At 43.4% G+C, this 16,232-nt stretch overlaps 1 pseudogene; it reads left to right on the top strand.

Moving 5' to 3' along the window:
- The first annotated feature begins 1,269 nt into the window (after positions 1–1,269).
- LOC141582209 (histone-lysine N-methyltransferase SETMAR-like) lies at positions 1,270–16,030 on the top strand (annotated as a pseudogene).
- The last annotated feature ends 202 nt before the right edge of the window (positions 16,031–16,232 follow it).

Below are 16,232 nucleotides of genomic sequence, written 5' to 3'. Positions count from 1 at the left end.
TTCTGTGACCCACTCATACTAGCTCATGTCAAATATAAAATCTTCAGAAATTTTACAGTCCAGTTGTTAAATACAGATGTTATTTAAAATTAAATTATATAAGCTTATGTTTAAATAATCTGCTTTAAAAACAGAGATAATAAGCATGCCAGACATAACACTTCCTAATTATTTTACTACAGTTCACTATTAGCACTGCCCTTGAAGATGTTTGTATCTGTTGTGTGTAATGTACCATTGTCTACCTCTTTCTAACTTCCTGTTCAGTGACATGACATTGAAGTCTTGGAATCAGCCACAATGTGAGCATTTACACTATGGAAATTATCAAATCATACATATCAGGGATTTTTTTTTTTTTTTTGGAGAATCAGTTGTTACACATTATCCAGCACACTGCTGAGATAGACCATTCAAGGTCAAATCCATATAGGAAGTATGTCAGTTCGACTAATTCAAGTCACGTTTGGGTCATCTTGGTGGAAGGAAGTTCCTTATGAAGATGTACAAGAAAGGAATAATAGAATAAATGTTACATATTAAGTAAAAATTAACGATTATTCTTAATAGAGAAGAAGCGTGATTTATTATCTCATCTTCCAGACTCAACCTGAACATAGACAAGATATATTTCCTAAACTTTTCCTTATGTTCAATTAATTATATTTTTCATCCTAAGTATTGATTTCTCTTATCAAAGGAACAACAATGTCTTCTCTGTTCCTACAGGCCTTTGATGTGGGGGAAGACTATTGTCTTTACTACTGACGCCTCCAAAGAAGATAAGGCCATTGTCTATTCTCTCCATGTTTTTGAGCATCAGGGATGCAATCTGAAGTGGTGAGACCTCAGCCATGCTGCACTTTCAGCAAGGTTAAACAGCTATGACTCTTTCTGAACCATGATCATTTTTACACCATTCTGTGGCTGTAATTGTAGTAATTGTAGTTGGTGGTGGTGGAGGACTGTGAACAAACACATATCATACAGGTGATGAAGGAAGGACAGGGAAAGTCATAGCAGGTTGGGTCTCCCACTGATGACTGTTCCTTTGCAAGTGTACAGCTAGGGTACTCACTGGTGGTCAAACTGATCTCTCAGGCATGTTAACCTTCAGGAATTTGTTTCCTGTGTAACTCTCATTAGAAAAGCTTTCTTCTAATGGTTTTATAAAAGCATTTTGGCATGTGCATAAGGAATGGCATGGTGCCAGTGCATCACAGCAGGCAGAGTCTGTAATGAAAATGTCTGGGAACAAGGTACCGAATGATGGAGCCCCAGCCGATGAACCAACACCAGGTCCAAGCACATTATCTTTTCAGCAGGGGCCAGGAGAGCTACCTCTTCAGTAATGGATTTGAACGCTTAGGCGTTCGCCTTACATTTCAAGTTAATGTTCTCTCATTTGCTTTTCTTTTAGGAAACCACAAAGCCAAGGTAGCAAGAAGCAGAATGGGGTAATGGAAAGAGCATTGGTCGCCGGGCGCGGTGGCTCACGCCTGTAATCCCAGCACTTTGGGAAGCGGAGGCGGGTGGATCACAAGGTCAAGAGATTGAGACCATCCTGTTCAACATGGTGAAACTCCGTCTCTACTAAAAATACAAAAAATTCGCTGGGCATAGTGGCGCATGCCTGTAATCCCAGCTACTCAGGAGGCTGAGGCAGGAGAATTGCCTGAACCCGGGAGGCAGAAGTTGCGGTGAGCCGAGATCGTGCCATTGCACTCCAGCCTGGGTAACAAGAGCAAAACTCCGTCTTAAAGAAAAAAAAAAGAGAGAGAGAGCATTGGTCTGGAGTCAGGACACCTGGCTTCCAGTACGTGCTGCACCTGTCTCACTGACAGGCATCACACAACATCCCTTCTATTATCTGGGCCTCAGTTTCCTCATTTGCTAAGAAAGCAATCTGACTCAAAATTTCTGAAGACTTACTTGATTTGGACACACTGGCATAAAGAACCATGACAATGCAAAAGACTTTTTCCTTCCATAATTAAAATGGTGACTTGAGCCCTTAAATGCAATTTTTGGCTTACTCTTAAAATTCACATAAATGTATTACCATCCAAGTGTTGCAGGAGTTCCACAACTGCCGTTGTTATGGACACAAAACAATATACTCTCTGAGCTGAATGAAATAAGATTTTATTAGTCAGTCCCTAATTGCTACACATTTTGTTTCTTAGAAGACATTTTGGGGAGTCAACTCAGCTCAAAAGAAAATCTCCCTTCAATGAGAGCTTTTTCATCCCCAACATCCATAAGGAAGATTCCTCTGGCATTCATTGTTTTTACCAAGTAACCAGAACTTCCTGACTACAGTTGATTGGTCCAGGGGTGAACCCCCAACTTTAACTGTGTCAATCAGATCATCTCTTCTTGGAATAGGACTTGGATCATGTGCCAATATGTAAGCCAGTCAGGTGGATGGACTCGGAGGGAAAGTCCTCTGATAGGCTTTTACTGGTGACAAGCCCACCACTCTGAGGCTATGGTGGCGAGGAAGTCAAAGGCAACATTGCCAAGCCACCCAATCTAAGCAAGAGTATTACGGAGTTGGAGGGGTGGGGGTTATTTAAAAGAGAAATCTAAAATCAGGGGTGGGCAGCAAGGCAAAAATTGATGACTATTCTATGTCTTTTTATAACAAACCCAGAGCCAGAGGAGAATTACTTCAGATCAATTGTTATGACTTCTACTGCTATCTTCGATGTGAATTTTAATTCTTAATTTGGCATATTACGTTGTTAATCAGTCACTGAACTCAATCGATCAATACACCATATGTGCATATATGTATGTGCATGAGTGTGTGTGCATGTGAGTATGTATATGTGTGTGGGGGTGTGTGGGGTGGGTGTATCTGTAATGCAGACACAGAGCATCATCTCCAAACTCTGATCCTGTGGGTCTAGAACAGGGCCAAGGAAACTGAATTTTACCAAAGGTTTCCTTCCACTCCAGGTGATTTTGACAGCTAACTACAGTTTGGAATACATCGCTGCTGATCGTCGGGATCTGTTGAAACTACCCTTTTAGGTGAGTTATCCTAGTGTATTCTAGTATAATTGTAAGGATGGATTGAGGAAGCAGAAGCAGCAAAAAGTAGACTACTTTTCCTAACACGGGAGTTGATGGACCAGGCCAGATCAAACCAATACAGCACAGTTAAAGGAAATACAATTAAGAGGTCTCTAAGATTGCATGCACACTTGGGAAGGCTGTGATGATTCTGGCCTGGCCAGCTGGGCAGTCATGCTCTGCTATCAATGAGAAAACAATTGGTGAAAGAGGAGATGCTGCCACCATCTCCCTGGCAGCATCCTATGATCCAGCCTTGTTTTCACTAAACCCACAGTTGTCTTTCATGCCTCCATGCCTTAGAATGTGCTGTTCCTTCCACCTTTCCTTTTAGTCTGCCTAGGGAATTCCGACATATCTGTCACACCTAAATTTCAGCACTAGACTACCGGAAAGCTTTCCTTCATCTCCCGGCCCACTGAAGCCCCCCCACAAGGCCTCCCATTTTTACTTTAGTGTAAGTATCTGCTCACCTCCTGACACGGCTGTGAGGCCCTGAGGGGAGAATTAGCAGCCACTCATCTCAGAATCCCCACCACCCAGCAGACAGGCTGGTGGCCCTTGTTCTGAATAACCACTGAAGTCACTGCCTGCCCACCTGAGTGCCTGCATCATGCTGTGTGGGAGAGGGAGTGGAGGTCAGGGCTCTGCACAGACACATCCTTTCCCTACCCCATGAGCTGACTGGCCATGCGGGTCTTTGCCGAAGACAGAAAGTCTCAAGGCAATAAGCCCTCTCCCCAGAATGGAAGTCTGGGGGTAGGCTAGATAAATGCAGTTTTTCAGGATTTCTGTTTATCTGATTGAAGCAAAGCAAAGTTTGCCACAGGATTGGGTTCTGCATTGTGAGATAGCAGCCTTTGATAGCAAATAAAAGCTACATCAAATGCGTATTTTATAACATCTGTGTACCTGGGCTTAACGTCCATGCCTTTTAGTTTGTGGACTGGTTGAAACATCCCCATGTGTTTTAGAAGAGTCTTCTTTTTAAAGTATAAAATGTATAATATTTGATTTTCTTGAGAACACCTATATAGGCAATGCACACATTGTTAAGAAAGAGTGATGGAGAACGCACACCTACCATGTTTCAGAAATAATAAAATTCCTAATTTGTGAAGAAGAGAGTTGGGGAAGGAGGGTGCATCAGGACGTGAGGAAAGACTTAATGAAATGCTGAGCTTCTTCGGCAGCAGAGGCAAATGTGTCTGTATCATGGCCAAAATGATATAAAACATTTAATATCATCTCTGAGCACATCGCAAGAGCTCTGAATAGGATCCCAGAATTTCACAGCTTCTTCTCCGGAAACTCAAGAGTCTGGGACCCAGGGAAGCCTACGTGCTGCAGAGTTGGCATCTCTGCGATTCCTCCCTTTGGGAAGAAGAAAGCTGTCGCTTCTGTCACCTGGACTATGGAAGGAGGAAGCTGCAGTGGCAGCTTTGCTTCCTGAATCCCATCCCACCTGAAGCTTGGAGAAGGAATTCCAATAGTTGTGTCAATACAGAAACTCTGCTTCCAAATCCTGGAGTTCTTACCTGTAAATGACTTTCACATCAAAGGCAAGAGAGATCAGTTAACACACTATTTCCCCAGTGAATGAAAATCACCTGATTATTTTCCAAGAGAAATATAATTATCTCAGTAATTTTAAGTGATGGAAAGAAATGGCACCCAGTTTTTCAGCCGCCTGGATATGGGGCATTTGGAGGGAATAAGAATAGCAATGGAGGAAATGGCTTACGCCTGCCCAATTCTTACTATGTGAAGCCAAGTTCTGAGAGCTGTGCTGACATTCACCCACTTAGTACTTTCAACCCTCATCAGCAGTGGGCAGTGCATTGCCCCCGTTCTAAAGAGGAGGAGAGTGAGCCAGAAGAAGCCACAGCTATGATGGGGAATGGTGACTGTAGGAGTCAGCCATTAAGTGTAGGAACTGCAGAGGGGAGGGTTGTGGGAAACTCAGAGAAGTGAAGGAGCTGGCATTTGGCTGTGCAAGAGGTTCCTGAACTTCAGTGAACAGCAGAATTACCAAAGGAGCTTGCATATTCATTTCCTCCACAAGACTTGGAATAAGTCATGCCCATCACAAGGACTCTAGTTAAATATGCTTTGGGACAGCCCTAGAATGGAACATTAAAATGGGGTGGCTCTATTCTTACAGATAGCAATGCTTTCAATGACAGATGGGTCAGGCGCAAAGGCACGACACGGAGCGATGTGACCCGGTGCTGCCACTGGCTTGAAACATCAAACATCCAGTCAATGAAAGGCCGAACAGCAATGGGACAACTCAGGGGGGACGCACATGACACTGGGAGTTTCTCTGTAACAAAGGAAACTGCTGGCTGGGAGATGTGAGGGGAAGCCGGTCATACTTTACTGTTCATCCCATTTTCATGTGTTTTGAATTTTGTGCCAGGTATGTGTATTGTTTTATCAATCAATCAAGCAATCTATACTCTGTGTGTGTGTGTGTGTGTGTGTGTGTGTGTGTGTGTGTGTGTGTGTGTGTGTCTGTGTGTGTGTGTGTGTCTAATGCCAGCACCTGGCCCATCCACAAATCCTGAATCTGAGTGTGGGTGAAGGAGCAGTGACAGGAGTGAGATGGGACGTGGGCCCGGTGCTGTGAGGAGATGGCTGCTCCTTGGGGCTAAAGTGGATTCCCTGGGCCAGGCACAGTGGCTCACACCTGTAACAGCACTTTGGGAGGCTGAGATGGGTGGATCACTTGAGGTCAGGAGTTTGAGGCCAGCCTGGCCAATGTGGTAAAAATCTGTCTCTACCAAAAAAAGACAAAAATAAGCCAGGTGTGGTTGTGGGCACCTGTAGTCCCAGCTACTTGGGAGGCTGAGGCATGAGAATCACTTGAACCCAGGAGGCAGGGGTTACAGTGAGCTAAAATCGCACAACTGAACTCCAGCCTGGGTGACAGAATGAGACCCTGTCTCAAAAAATAATAATAACAATAATAATAAAAGTAAAGTGGATCCCCTGGACACTTTCCTGTGGAGGCTTCGAGGCCCGATGTGGCTGCATGTGCAGCAAGGATGTAATTAAGGTTAAGCAAGGTCATGAGGGTGGAGCCCCGGTCCCACAGGATTAGTGTCCTTAAAAAAAGAGACACCACTGGGCATGGTGGCTCATGCTTGTAATCCCAGCACTTTGGGAAGCCGAGGCAAGCGGATCACCTAAGGTTAGGAGTTCGAGACCAATCCGGCCAATGTGGTGAAACCCCATCTCTACTAAATATATAAAAAATTAGCCAGGAGTGGTGGCACACGCTTCTAATCCAAGCTGTTCGGGAGGCTGAGATTGGAGAATCACTTAAACCCAGGAGGCAGAGGTTGCAGTGAGCCAAGATCACTGTATTCCAGCCTGGGTGACAGAGCAAGACTTCATCGAGAGAGAGAGAGAGAGAGAGAGAGAGAGAGAGAGAGAGAGACCCCAAAACACCAGAGATGATTCCTGTATGAGAACACAGCAAGATGACTGAAAGCCAGGATGTGGCCCTCACCAGAAACCAATTAAGCCAGCCCTTCCACCTTAGCTTTCCAGCCTCCAGAATGATGAAAAGGAAATGCTTTCTTCAGTCCCCACTCTGGTACTTTTGTTGTGGCAGCTGCAGCTGACTGATACAAGGGCTAAGGGAGGAGGCTGGAGCCCATACCAGGGAGGTGCAGCCAGCCTAAGGTATTCGGGAGAGACAGAGGACAGCAGGGACTTCAGAGAGAGGGCAGCCTCCTCACCAGAAGAGCCCTCCTGCTCACAGAAAGTTCCAGTGCCCATGGGATCAGGGAGAATCAGTCATACTGCTCATCTCAGCAGTCAGTCCAGGCCTGCATGACTAGAGGCCACTGGCGTGTATTCCTTCTTCCCCTGGTCATCCTGGCTGGCCTGCCCCTCTATCCTGGGAGGGGATACTCCCTTGAAGGCTCAGCAGCAGCTTCACCTGCTGGTGTGGACTTCTACCCAGCCTGGGAGGGCCCCTCTAATGTCTCCTACCAAAGGCCATGCCCACTGCTCCCTTTGTGAAGCCTCTCAGTGGATGCAGTCAATTCTCCTGTTTGTCCAAGCCTTGGTGAATGTTTATCACAATCTTCCAAGTATATCAAGGGCATGCTTTGTCTCACCACAAGACTGTGAGCCCCTTAAGGGCAGTAAATGGATTTAATTTGTCTCTAAGTTATTGTTCCTTAGCATAGTTTCTGTTACAGTGGAATGGCCACAAATACTTGTTGAGTGAACAAGGGATGGTAGGAAGGGAGGGAAGGAAGGAGGAAGGAAGGGAGGAAGGGAGGGAGGGAGGGAGGGAGGAATTGACAGATTAAACCAGGCTATTGACCCTCTTAAAAATGCTCTTTTAGCATAAGGGAGCAAAAAATCAAAGGAACATATTCCCCAGGGCTTGGAGTTGCAATATTAAATCACAAGTCAGGGAGATTCATGCTGCCTTTTTGTCCATGTATGTTTTCAGGGTATAAAGCATGAAAAAGGATTTACTTTGTTTCTCTCATATTTGTCCATAACTGCATCCACCCAGAATTGCCCACTTACTGGAATTTAAGATTTCAAACAGAAAGATGAGATGTTTAAACCTGGCTTAAGAAGAGGTAGGAGGCAGAGATGTGGATTAGTCATGGCGTGGCTTGGTGACCTCGAACTTTTCACTTGGTCTTTCTGAGTTGACTTCACCATCTGTAGAATGGGGAGTACGGCTCTTGCTGTATTCACAGGAGTGAATGTGTTTGCAAATGCCAAAGGGCCCTATTAATGTGACAGTATTTTTATTTCTCTATTTGGCATTAATAAATAGTAAACACATGGAGGAGAGTGCTAAGACATTTCCCTCACTGGATCCCCAGAACATCGCAGAGACTCCAGCAAAGAGTGTGTCCTCAGTAAGTGCTTGTGGAACAGAACTGGGAGGTCTATGTGTGCCTCAGTGTGTAGGCATATAATCCAATATATAGACATGGATACAGAGGGGGACACATACACACAAGATAGGATTCTCACGGCCATCTCACACTTACAAGGTGGAAGTCCACCTCTCTGGCAAGCTAAGCAGCCTTAGAAGAGTCTAAGCCCCATGATGTTATGACATCATAGGTCGGGACATAATTTACACCCTCCAGAGCCTCAAGTAAGAGACGTGGACCCGGTCAATGGCTTCCCTCCTGGTCACTGTCATTGTCTGAACTTGCACATACTAGTACAATACCCATGGATGGTGCTTTGGTCACACTCGTCTCTAAATTCCAACCCGTGGGAAGGAAGACCTGTATAAGAACCCAGTGTCTCTCAAAGCCCCCACATAACTCTTCCATTTGACTCCCTTCCCAAACTGGAGCATGCATATGAACAAAATTGAATTCTGCCCATTAATTTGAAATCATTCTGTACTGATATAACATTTCAACCCTGCCAAAACAGTTTCTATTTCTGAGTAATTCTTTATTCCAAATTCTTCCAATTGGCATTCTTTTTGAAATGCTGGGCTCCAGTCTCTGTGGAGGACTGCAGACTGCAGATGTCCCCAAAACATCTTTGCTTTCTTCAGAACTTCACCAAGAACTCCTGTGGCGCCATCCCTGTTCCATTACGCTCAGCAAGCATTATCTTCTGGATCTTTTCACTTCCAATTTGAGTCTGGTATTTATCGTTTTTGTTTGGAGTTATTTTCACCACTGGGAGCAAAAAAAAAAAAAAAAAAAAAAAAAATCCCTCCTTGACCCACGCCCAGAAACAAGTCACAAAAAATAAAAGACACAGAGCACAGAGCAAAACCCACTATAAAAATATTTCAATTAGTCCTGATCTTTTTCCACCTTTGCTTTTCTCAAAATAAGTGATTCTCTCTGCCCTTATGAACACTTGTTTCAGTGCAAGTACATTGGGTTAAGCAATATGAAATTTATCATCCAAAGCAGGATACTTTTGAGAGTTAAGTTAGTTGCCATTATTAACTACAGCAGAATAACAGACATAAAATGAGACTGCTCTGGACACATCAGAAAATATGTTTACCCTAGTATTAGCACTTCTTTAGGTATAAGTAAGGGAAACCCAATATGAAGTAGCTTGACAAAAAAAAGTATAAATTTAGTATGCTCTTGGCTCAGCATTAAGCTGGATTCAGTCACATCAATATCCCATGTCACCAAACTCATTTTATCTTGCCGTTCTTCTTTCTTTTGTTTCTCACTGCTCAGCACCCTTCTCTCCTATTGGATACAGACTTTCTTCATGTGTCAGGGGAGATAACTGTTTCATGCCCCAAAAAGGAAACTCTCTTTTCCTCTAGGAGAACCCCTGAGATGAACATAGATTGTCCTAGCTGGCATCACCTGCTCACTGCTAGAGCACATGCATTCGTTGGGGAAGAAGACACCATGATAGAGCAACTACAATGTATTTTGGTGGAATTAACAATTTCAAACAATATAGAAAAATAATTATGCTGTATGGACTTAATAAACTGGATTTAAAGCAATGCTTCTGAATAGTAATGAGGGAAAGAAAAAAAGTTACCAAGCTACATCCTACAGACTCAGAAGCCAATCTAGTCTCTTAATTTCCCCATTCTGTAGATGAAGAAACTAATGGCCAGAGAGGCTGAGTATCTTGCCCAAGATCACATAGATAGTAAATGGAGCATCAAGAAATCGGATTTGAACCCAGGACTCTCTGAGGTGAGGCCTTTAGAGCTCATTCCTCTTCCTCTGCCCTGCACTGCCTTGATTGTGAGACCTAACTCTCTCTTAGTCAAGACTGACTTTGTTTTTAAGCAAGAAAAAAGTAACCCAGGATCGCTTAGGCAGGAAGGGGGCTCACCTCCTTCTCTCTCTTCCCTCTTCTTATGTGCCCCATGCTCAAACAGGGTTCGGATTGGCCCAGTCTGAGTCATGTGTCCACAAGCAACCAATCAGATGTCCAGAGATGTGAGGAGCTATGATTGGTCCAACTCCAGTCCGGTACCTACCATTTAGCCAATCATTGTGGCTAGAGTTACAGGGTGGATGAAGAAGATGGAAGATTCCATCAGGCCAATAGGAAAATGGAAGGAACTTACAGTGTCCACTGTGGATTCTTCACAAAATAGTCAAACTGGCTCTCAAATAAAAATTTGGGAAATAAATATTTTTGAATCATTTTGTATGCATACAACCATATATGCACACGTTTTTTCGGAATGTGTTTTTGCCCAAACTCTGAATTTTTACTTAAGTGCAGTAAAAACTCATCTTCATGTATCTCAAGGCAAATTGTTGAGCCAGTATTTAAGGATGGCATCAGCTGTAGCCTTAGCTTTTGCCATATGTCCTAAATTTTGCAAGGGCTCCAGGCCCTTTAACTCTGTTGCACAATAGAACTTTGGGTAGCATGTATAACAAAAGAAAAAAAAAACTCCTAGAGACAATGGGGCAGTATATTTGAAATTGCAGCTGCAGTGGAAACCCTGGGCTGAGCTTCAAGCAAAATGTGGCAGAATATTTCTGAAATGTAAACTAAAGATTTTTTTCCTAAAAATTCTCTCCCCAACCCCCTTCGAACAGCCAGACTTGTCTTTTGCTTGTTGCCTCAGAGATAGAGAACATCAAGGCAGGAATAAAATATGCTGCTTGTATTTCCCTGGCTTTTGTCTTCCAAAAGCCTGGATCCTTAGGGAGACAGTGAGATAGACAAAAGCATAAAGGGTTGAAGAAGGTACAACTTTCTCTCTCTTGTCTCCTGACCTCAGCCTAAGGGGAGAAGGAAGGAAGGAAGATGCAAGGGGAATATAAAGATGTGGACACTGCTTTTATTTAGTGCAAACAGTACCTTGACAACGTGATTAAGGTCAGCAACATCAGTGATACCATGTAGATACTATGTACCCCATGCTCTGATGGGATAAAAAGGGTGCTTAACCTTTGTGATCTCCTCTCCAAAAATCCATGGGCCCAGTCTAATCATGAGAAAACTTCACACAAACCGTGACTGAGGTGCATTCTACAACATACCTGATGAGTACTCCTCAAAGCTGTCAAGGTCATGAAAAATAAGGGAACTGAGAGACTGAGGAAATGGAAAGACATGATAACCAAGGGCAACGGAGTAACGTGGATTGAATTATGAATCAACAAAGATATTAAAGAAAAGCTCGGTGAAATACAAATAAAGTCTAAAGTTTTGGTAATAGTAACTTACCAATGTTAGTGTCTGTCTTCTGAAAAATGTACTAGAGAAATTTAACACTAAGGGAAGTGAACCTTGGCAAAGGGTATATGGGAATTCTCCATCTTACCTTTGCAACTTTTCTGTAAATCTAAAATTATTCCAGAATAAAATGTTTATTAAAAACAAACAAAAATCAGAAAGGGCACTATGCCTTCAACTCCCACCTAGGTTCATGGAATCTGAAAATAGAGACAAGTTGGGACAGTTTTCTATGAATCACTCCAGGGAAATGTGGAACTCCAGAGAATAAATGGCTTCATGAAATACCTAAGCCTTTACTGAGGGCCCTGGTCAGCCTCACCAACTCTCTGCACTCAGCCTGACCACAGAAAGATTCCCCTGAAACTGAGTGGACAAGAGGTAGAACCCATCCACGGAACCAAGTAAGATGCAAGGAGAATATCCAAACCTGAGAAAGAACAGAGGCTGGAAGGAAGAGAGACTCTCTACATTGGCTGAAATTGAATTGCGAAAATAGAAATTAACTTTAGCCATAGCAGGAAAAATATAGATATACTTGTATTCTACTCCCACGTGAGTTTGTAGATTAAGCTTTGTATTTTCTGTAAAAAGAAGATGGAGGAAGAAGAGGAAGGTAAAAAAGAAATGATCACTTAGTCTATGCACACTTAGTCTGTGCTAGGGATAGGTCAGCTCTATGTGCATGTATTGGTTTTCTATGGCTGTGTAACAAATGGCCACAAACATAATGGCTTACAATTCCCTTTATTATCTCACAGCTTCAGTAGGCCAAGAGTTCAGGCACAGAGCAGCTAAGCTCTCTGCTCAGAATATCACATGCTGAAATCAAGATGTCAGTGTTCTGTTTGCGTAAATATTATCTTTGTTTATCAGCATCTATATTAGTCCATTTTCATGCAGCTGATAAAGACATACTCAAGAATGGGAAGAAAAAGAGATTTAATTGGGCTTACAGTTCCACATGGCTGGGGAGGCCTCAGAATCATGGTGAAAGGCACTTCTTACATGGTGGCAGCAAGAGAAAGTGAGAGAAGCAAAAGCAGAAACCCCTGATAAATCCATCAGATCTAGTGCACCTTATTCACTATCATGAGAACACCACAGGAAAGACTTACCCTCAAGATTCAATTACCTCCCCCGGGTCCCTCCCACAACATATGGGAATTCTTGTAGATACAATTCAAGTTGAGATTTGGGTGAGGACACAGCCAAACCATATCACCCTACCCCTGGCCCCTCCAAATCTCATGTTCTCACATTTCCAAACCACTCTGGCCTTTCCAATGATCCCCCAAAGTCTTAATTCATTTCAGCAAAAGTCCACAGTTCAAAGTCCCATCTGAGACAAGGCAAGTCTCTTCTGCCTATGAGCCTGTAAAATCAAAAGAAAGCAGGTTACTTCGTAGCTACAATGAGGGTATAGGTATTGGGTAAATATAGCCATTCCAAATGGGAGATATTGCCCAAAACAAAGGGGTTACAGGGCCCATGCAAGTCCAAAATCTAGCGGAGCAGTCAAGTTTTAAAGCCCCAAAATGATCTCCTTCAACTCCAGGTCTCACATCCAGGTCACACTGGTTCAAAAGATGAGTTCCCGTGGTCTTAGGCAGCTCCACCCCTCTGGCTTTGCAGGGTACAGCCTCCCTTCTGGCTGGCTGCTTTCACAGGCTTGTGTTGAGTGTCTGTGGCTCTTCCAGGTGCATGGTACAAGGTATTGGTGGTTCTACTATTCTGATGGTGGCCTGGAGGACGGTGGCCCTCTTCTCACAGCTCCACTAGGCAGTACTTCAGTAGGGACTCTTTCCTGTGGTCTTTCCAGTGTGGGGGCTCTGACTCCACATTTCCTTTCTGCACTGCCCTAGCATGAGCCCCCTACCCCTGCAGCAGACTTTTGCCTGTGCATCCAGGCGTTTCCATACATCTGAAATCTAGGTGGAGGTTCCCAAATCTCAATTCTTGACTTCTGTGCATGCTCGAGCTCAACACCACATGGCCGCTACTGAGGCTTGGGGCTTCCATCCTCTGAAGCCACAGCCCTAGCTCTACATTGGCCCCTTTCAGCCACAGCTGGTCTGGGACACAGGACACCAAGTCCCTAGGCTGCACACAGCACGGGGACCCTGGGCCCAGCCACAAAACCACTTTTTCCTCCTGGGCCTCTGGGCCTGTGATAAGTGGGGCTGCCATGAAAGTCTCTGACATGATCTGGAGACATTCTCCCCATAATCTTGTGGATTAACAGTAGGCTCATTGCTGGTTATGCAAATTTCTTCAGCCAGCTAAAATTTCTCTTCAAAAAATGTGTTTTTCTTTTCTACTGCATTGTCAGGCTGCAATTTTTCTGAACTTTTATCCTGTTTCCCTTTGAAACAGAATGCTTTTAATAGCACCCAAGCCACCTTTTAAATGCTTTGCTGCTTTGAAATTTCTTCTACCAGCTACCCTAAATTATCTCTCTCAAGTTCAAAGTTTCACAAATCTCCAGGGCATGGGCAAAATGCTGCCAGTCTCTCTGCTAAAACATGACAAGGGTCACCTTTGCACCAGTTCCCAACAAGTTTCCCATCTCCATCTGAGACTACCTCAGCCAGGACCTTATTGTTCATATCACTATTAGCATTTTTGTGAAAGCCATTCAACAAGTCTCTAGGAGATTCCAAACTTTCCCACATTTTCCTCTCTTCTTTGGAGCCTCCAAACTGGTCCAACCTCTGCCTGCTACCTGGTTCCAAAGTCACTTCCATATTTTTGGGTATCTTTTCAGCAGTGCTTCACTCTATAAAGTGAGGTGCTAGGCAGAGGATGTACACCAGAAGGCTGGGGCTTAAGGGCCATCTCTGATTTCTGTTTCCACAATTCCTCCTTATTTCATTCATTCTCAGGGTGGTTCTATGAGGTAGGTGGCATTTTTCTTCCAGTGACAGACATGTTAGGGAAACAGGGGCATATCGTACAAAAGTAATTGTGGCTTTTACATTATTGAAATTTGCTATTTGATATTGGAGTATACTTGTTTTTATTATACTTTAAGTTCTGGGGTACACATGCAGAATGTGCAGGTTTGTTACATACGTATACACATGCCACAGTGGTTTGCTGCACCCATCAACCAGTCATCTACATTAGGTATTTCTCCTAATACTATCCCTCCCCAACCCCCACCCCCCAGCAAGCCCTGGTGGGTGATGTTCCCTTCCCGGTGTCCATGTGCTCTCATTGTTCAACTCCCACTTCTGAGTGAAAACACTCAGTGTTTGGTTTTCTGTTCTTTGTTAGTTTGCTGAGAATGATGGTTTCCAGCTTCATCCATGTCCCTGCAAAGGACATGAACACTCTTAAATGAATGCAGTTGTGTTATACATCACTTTAATGCACACTTCTCACTTTGTGTTTTTTCACTGATGACTTATTACTTGCTCTTTATTTTATATTTATTTTAGACTATGGAAACAATGTTAGACAAAAGTAAATTCAAGCATTTTTTTTTCTTTGAGACTGAGTCTGGTTCTGTCACCCAAGCTGGAGTGTAGTGGTGCAATCTTGGCTCACTGCAACCTCTGCTTCCCAGGTTCAAGTGATTCTCCTGCCTAAGCTTCTTGAGTAGCTGGGATTACAGGCTGTACCACCACACCTGGCTAATTTTTGTATTCTTAGTAGAGACAGGTTTCCTCATGTTGGCCAGGCTGCTTTTGAATTCCTGGCCTCAAGTGATCTACCCACCTTGGCCTCCCAAAGTGCTCAGATTACAGGCGTGAGCCACTGTGCCTGACCAGTTTTAATATTCAACTTCAAAATGGATTGTAAAGCAGCAGAGACGAGTTGCAACATCAACAACACATTTGGCCCAGGAGCTGCTCACAAACGTACACTACTGTGGTGGTTCAAGATGTTTTGCAAAGGAGAAGAGAGCCTTGAAGATGAGGAGTGTAGTGATCAGCCATTGAAACGCAACAACGACCAATTGAGAGCAATCATCGAAGTTGATCGTCTTACAACTACCCAAGAAGTTGCCAAATAACTCAATGTGGACCATTGTACAGTCATTTGTAATTTGAAGCAGATTGGAAAGGTAAAAAAGCTTCATAAGTGGATGCCTCATAAGCTGAGCAAAAATTTTAAAAATCATTGTTTTAAAGTAGCATCTTCTTTTCCTCTACACAACAACAAACTTTCTGGATCAGACTGACCTGTGATGAAAAGTAGATTTTTTTTCTGACAATCAGCAATGACTCAGCTAAGCTCCAAAGCACTTCTCAAAGCCAAACTTGCACCCAAAAAAAAGGGTCATGGTCACTATTTGGTGGTCTGCTGCTGGTCTGATCCACTACAGTTTTCTGAATCCCAAAAAAACCATTACATCTGAGAAGTATGCTCAGCAAATTGATGAGATGCAGCAAAAGCTGCAATGCCTGCAGACACCATCCATTGGTCAACAGAAAGGGCCCCATTCTTCTCCATGACAACACCCAACTGCCCATTGCACAAAGCTTCAAAAGTTGAACAAATTGGGCTACAGAGTTTTACCTAATCTGCCATACTCATCTGACCTCCCACCAACCACCACTTCTTCAAACATCTTGAAAACTTTCCGCAGGAAAAATGTTTCCACATCCAGCAGAAAGCAGAAAATGCTTTCCAAGAGTTCATCGAATCCTGAGGCGCAGATTTTTATGCTATAGAAATAAACAAACTTATTTCTCATTGGTAAAAATGTGTTGATTGTAAGCATTCTTACTTTGATTAATAAAGATGTGTTTGAGCCTAGTTATAATGATTTTTGCGCCAACCTAATCTTTAAACCTCAGAAAGATTCATAATTCAATTTTATACAGATTATTGAATAACTATTATGTGCCAGACACCCTACTAGACCAATATAAATCCCCTGATCGCCAGGGCTTTATAATCTACTATAAGGGCAACTATGTCATAATGATAGTGAATAT

Source organism: Saimiri boliviensis, chromosome 2, assembly GCF_048565385.1.
Source record: "Saimiri boliviensis isolate mSaiBol1 chromosome 2, mSaiBol1.pri, whole genome shotgun sequence".
Classification (NCBI taxonomy): Eukaryota; Metazoa; Chordata; class Mammalia; order Primates; family Cebidae; genus Saimiri; species Saimiri boliviensis.
This window is presented reverse-complemented; position numbering and strand designations above follow the sequence as displayed.